The sequence below is a fragment of the Schistocerca cancellata genome, chromosome 10, assembly GCF_023864275.1.
Source record: "Schistocerca cancellata isolate TAMUIC-IGC-003103 chromosome 10, iqSchCanc2.1, whole genome shotgun sequence".
NCBI lineage: Eukaryota > Metazoa > Arthropoda > Insecta > Orthoptera > Acrididae > Schistocerca > Schistocerca cancellata.
This window is the reverse complement of record NC_064635.1, coordinates 26,410,635-26,416,429: the sequence shown is the minus strand read 5'-3', so window position 1 is coordinate 26,416,429 and position 5,795 is coordinate 26,410,635. Positions and strand designations below refer to the sequence as shown.

The 5,795-nt window shown below is 41.8% G+C and overlaps 1 pseudogene; it reads right to left on the bottom strand.

The window, feature by feature from the left end:
- Nucleotides 1-1,146: 1,146 nt before the first annotated feature.
- Nucleotides 1,147-1,265, bottom strand: LOC126106922 (5S ribosomal RNA; annotated as a pseudogene).
- Between the last annotated feature and the right edge of the window lie 4,530 nt (nt 1,266-5,795).

The window sequence follows — 5,795 nt, the reverse complement described above, 5'->3', positions numbered from 1 at the left end:
GCCTAGTGGCCGCTAACGCCCCAATTACCTGTCCTGGAGGTTAGCGTATTTTTACGACACTGTACTTCTCCTCGTATTTCCGATGCTGTCTGGCATGACGTGTAGCTCGACAGCCTCCTTGATTGCGGTGTGGATTGTGGTTTCTTTTGTCTACCTTGGTTGTAGTGGTTCCTTCTGCCTTTCGATGTTTTAAACACCAGATTCTGAAGATGCAGTGCCGTCTGTCACTTCGCTCTCGCTTGAATTATTTTATCATTGTACTGGTTATCACACGATAAGTGGATTTGGTAAGAGCACTGATCGGCGTTTAAACTGTCCCTAGTTTGAGTTCCCATCCTGTTAGCTGAGCATAATCCTTGGCTGCCTGTCTGGTAGGGATTTGTCTCAGGTCGATCCTTGGAGCACTGTCTGTGCATTACTCCCTTTTTTATTTAGTCTAATTGTGTCAATTGTTTAAAAATAATATATTCTTTAAACTTTTCCTGCTACTTGTGGCCTTCTAGAGACAAATAATTTTGAATTCTCTCTTAATGAGGCCTTCAGCCTTCAGTGTAGCTTGTGTTGTAGTTTAATTTTTTTTTTAGAAAATTGTTTTTAAAAATGATTTCCTTAAATGAAGTATATGCGTATCTGATTAGGCCCCGTCCCTAAGTCCCACATGTCAGTGATACCTTGCTTTTTGCCAAATTTCGTGATTCTAGGACAAAGGGAGTTACCATATAGGTTCTGATGAGCGAGCTTGCGAGTATCGAAATATAATTTGACTTAGAAGCTTGAATGTTTCGCGTCGCCAATGGAGCGTAAACCTTAGTATGTGATACAAATGTAAACTTTGAACCTGTACCCGTTGCTGAGAAAAAGGGTTCTTAACAGACAGATAGACAAACGAATCGATACTAAAAGGGCTTTCTTACGACTAAAATACACAGCCGTAAAAAGAACAGGAAAAAGGAACACTGTCATAACAGGTCTTGAAGTCGGTAGACTAGCTCCCCTATCATCCACAGGCAGCACTGGATGCACATACGGAGGAGCACGTGGTCATCACACCGCTCCCCGGCCGTTGTCAGTTTTCGTGAGCGGAGCCGCTACTCCTCAATCAAGTAGCTCCTCAGTTGGCCCCACAAGGGCTGAGTGCACGCCGTTTGCCAACAGCACTCGGCCCACCTGGAAGGTGACCTATCCAAATGCTAGCCCCGCCCGACAGCGCTTAACTTCGGTGATCTGACGGGAACTGGTGTTACCACTGCGGCAAGGCCGTTGACGATCTGTAAAAAGACAATTGTCAAATTTCTGCACATGAAACACACGTGATCAAGTCTAACAGTACGTGTGTGTGTGCACGTCTTAAGAACCTATGTGCAATAAAATTGCCGGCCGGAGTGGCCGAGCGTTTCTAGGCGCTACAGTCTGGAACCGCGCGGCCGCTACGGTCGCAGGTTCGAATCCTGCCTCGGGCATGGATGTTTGTGATATCCTTAGGTGTGTTAGTTTTACGTAGTTCTAAGTTCTAGGGGACTGATGACCTTAGCAGTTAAGTCCCATAGTGCTCAGAGCCATTTGAATCATTTTTTGCAATAAAATTACTGCTCAATGCTGCAGATGTTCAGTTACGACAGTAGCAGTGAGAGTGCCTTTTGTCTCAAATTTCGATATTTGTGTATTTTTTTGTTTTTTGTTTTCCATATCTCTTTTCATAGATATACGTATCAAATTTATGTAAGCAATGACTGACTAGTTTTCCAAGTACTCCATTTCTGTAGACAGCAAACAGATATGAACACCTATGTATTCACACATCCACTTTCGTACCAGATGCGAAATGACGAGTGTTTCAAGATGAATATTGGTGTTTCAAGGCGTTGTAGCATTTATTACAGTCAACTCATAGTTATACATAAAAGTCAATTTTTTAGACCATTTCTCTTGGAGAAAATCAAGAGTCTGGCTAGAATATTTTAAAAATGGATTAAAAGAGTCTTAACCACAATAAATTACATATTTCCAATGGTAACCAGTTTCGGTTAGAATGTGACCATCTTCAGGCCATTTATACCATGATGACTTGGGCAGTTCTCGTGATGACTGGGTGTTGTGTGATGTCCTTAGGTTAGTTAGGTTTAAGTAGTTATAAGTTCTAGGGGACTGATGACCATAGATGTTAAGTCCCATAGTGCTCAGAGCCATTTGAACCATTTTTTTGACTTGGGCAGTTGACGTTCATGGAGCCATGACAGCTGCTCCATTTACAACCATCATCTATCCACATGGTACTAGGGTTGAAACTTTAATAGTAGCAACTATTTATTTACAGCTCGTGCAAAATAGGTACGTGTTTCAAAGGTTTACTGACCTTCATAGTAGTCACCAGCATTGTGTATAATCCGTTGCCAGCGATGTGGAAGTCGTAGGATACTCTTAGCAGTGCCAGTTGTATTGACAGTTTGAGCGGCGCGTTCTATTGCCCGACGAATTTGTAGCAGTTCTGAAGCGAATGCCGTGAAGTGTTTCCTTCAGTTTAGAAATCGAGTTGAACTCACCAGGGCTTAGGTCAGGGGAGTGCTGATCGTAGATTGTGTTCCAAAAATGAACAGTACAGAGACAGAAGTTATGACACTTTCTGCAGAACCTGACCATCATTTTGCAGGACAGTGTTCAAGCACGTACAGTGCAAGCTGTTACTGATTTGTTTGACTGATGGGGCTGCTATGTGCTATACCACCTACTGCACTCTCCTGACCTAAGCCATCGTGAGTAGAACTCGATTTCTAAACTGCAGGATCACTTCACGGCATTCGCTTCAGAACTGCTGCAAATTCGTCGAGCAATAGACCGCGCCGCTCAAAATGTCAACACAACTGGCACTGCTAAGAGTATCCTACGACATGCACATCGCTGGCAACGGGTTATACACAATGCTGGTGACTACTTCGAACGTCAGTAAAACGTTGTAACACGTACATATTTTGTACGAGTTGTATATAAATAGTTGCAACTATTAAAGTTCCAACCCTCGTATAAATGACCTGAAGATGGTCACATTTTAACGGAAACTGGTTACCGTTGTAAATACACATTTTATTACAATCAAAACTCTTTTAATCCATCTTTAAAATATAAATAATACATAAAATAGAAGAGCAACTCAAACAGTTTTTGTTCCAGTGTGAGCACAATTCATCTGACAGCACACATGATAGGCGTGCTCTTCCTACACCTTGATCAGTGTTTGGAGTAATTATTGCAACAATGCTTCAGCCATGTTTCTTGGATAGGTCAGCTGGTAGCTTAGGCAAAACACATGATCGTTTTTTTTCGTACGTAAAAAACGCATGATTACAGGTCGGGTGAAAATCAGGCCATCCGGTCCCTTGCCGCCAATCCAGCAGTCGGATGCAACGCCGTTCAGCAAGTAGCGTACTGAGGTATGGCAGCGAGGTGGCATACGGCCTTGCTCGCAAATGAAGTTCTATGGTTCAGCTTCTTCCAATTGAGGAAAGAGCCATAGTTCTTGCGCATTAAGATAAGAAACACTAGTTGCAGCTACTTCGCTGAAAAGAAAAGGTCATCAGTACCCTAAACTTAGAACTACTTAAACCTAACTAACCTAAGGACATCACACACATCCATGCCCGAGGCAGGATTCGAACCTGCGACCGTAGCAGCAGCGCGGATCCGGACTGAAGCGCCTAGAACCGCTCAGCCACAGTGCCGGCAAAACAACAAAAACAACTGTAGTACAGCAACATATCAGGAAGCACACAAAACACAATTATTACATACACAAAACTTTTATTGCTGGGCACGGAATATGTACAATTAAAATTCTATTTCTAGAAACATTTGAAATTACCAAATATTTGCACACTTAAAACTTCTGTTATCAATTACGTAAACCTGTACTGTTTAGTCTGTTTATTTCTGGATTCATTTACGAAATAGCAATCGAAATTAATTATGTAACAGAAACTAGCAGGAATTCATTTGTTAAGAAAAATTGTAAACCCTTTGGCATATGGTTATTTCGTCAGTGTGGAGAGTCGCAAGTATGCCTCTGATGTGATCAGACGTATTTTTGTGCAAGCAATATAATATCGGCTTTGGTAATGTGAAAAATCAAAATACTGTATGATATACAAAAATGTGAGAAAATATATTTACGTAAAAAGAACAATCTTCAGATTTATTTAGTTCAAACCAACCGTGAGAACTAGATGTGAGATTTTTCAGCTTCAAGAATTAGACCGTTAGACAAGAAGAACTGCTGCCAACTCAACATGACAAGCTAAGTAAACTAGAAAGTTTGTTGTAATCTTCTCTCCTCTCAAATCTTCATAAAAGACACTGTGTAATGTGGACCATAGATGGAAGTGGGAAGGTCGGGATCGATTACAAACTGTACCATGCCATGAGGATTTGCTGACCCTCCAGGTGCTCACATTATGTGCGTTCACACTTCCACGTACGTGAAATGTCGATTCGTCACTGAAGACGACATGATCCAGAAAATCAACCTCATGCAATAACACTGCGTTTGAAACGTTGACACATAAACCATAGTCTGTAGGCTGTACATATCAGAAAAACAGCAAACAATTAGGACGTAGCTATAAGCGTCTCTTTAAAAGTCTTCACGCAGACATCACTGGAACCGATACTTCACGACCAGCCTGATTTATTGGAGTTACGTGTGAACGACTTCCTAACTTGATTCCTTTTGGGAATACAGCCAGTGTATTCAAGCCGATTGTACCATCTACGGATGTAGATTACAGTGGAAGATTACAGTGGAACTGAATATGGAACGCATGTTGCACTGTAACAACAGGTTCAGCCCTTGCAAAGTGTGAAACATAAAACACTTTCTGTTCACCAGTCACCATCATTGCCGCTAGCGCTTGCTAATGGAATGCACAGGAAACAGCACATGCACATGTACACAGATACAAAGGGCATTCTCTAATTTTTTTTATTTATTGCAGTTGGACTATGAAATACTTGGAACATTTAGCTATAAGTTGGGATATAAAAGTATTTCCTCTTATTTACAAGTGAGCCATAATGGACCGTGAAGTAGATGTCAGGTTGCAACAACGTTCGGTGATGGAGTTCCTCTTCAAGACCGGCCATGACTCTGCCACATTGACTCACAGGAAGTTGCTCCCTGTTTATGGGGAGGACACAGTGGATCGTAGCAGTATCCAGCGGTGGTTGCAGAGGTTTAAAGAAGGTGATTTCTCTCCACTCGACGGCAGCGAGTGATGTGAATAAGGAGACCACTAATCAAATCATCCAAAATGATAGATTTATGACGGCATGACAGCTGTAAGTAGGCTGTTTATGTTTTCTTATTGGTAACGTTACGTAGCGCTCTGTATGAAAATCACTGGCTGTGCTGTGTGCAGCCTGTGGCTAGTTTGCATTGTTGTCTGCCATTGTAGTGTTAGGCAGCGGCAGCTGGATGTGAACAGCGGGTAGCGTTGCGCAGTTGGAGGTGAGCCGCCAGCAGTGGTGGATGTGGGGAGAGAGATGGCGGAAGTTTTGAAATTGAACTGCTATATATATTATGATTATTAAGGTAAATACAGTGTTTGTTCTCTATTAAAATCTTTCATTTGCTAACTATCCCTATCAGTAGTTAGTGACTTCCGTAGTTTGAATCTTTTATTTAGCTGGCAGTAGTGGCGCTCGCTGTATTGCAGTAGTTCGAGTAATGAAGATTTTTGTGAGGTAAGTGATTTCTGAAAGGTATAGTTTAATGTTACTCAGGGCCATTCTTTTGCAGGGATCTTTGA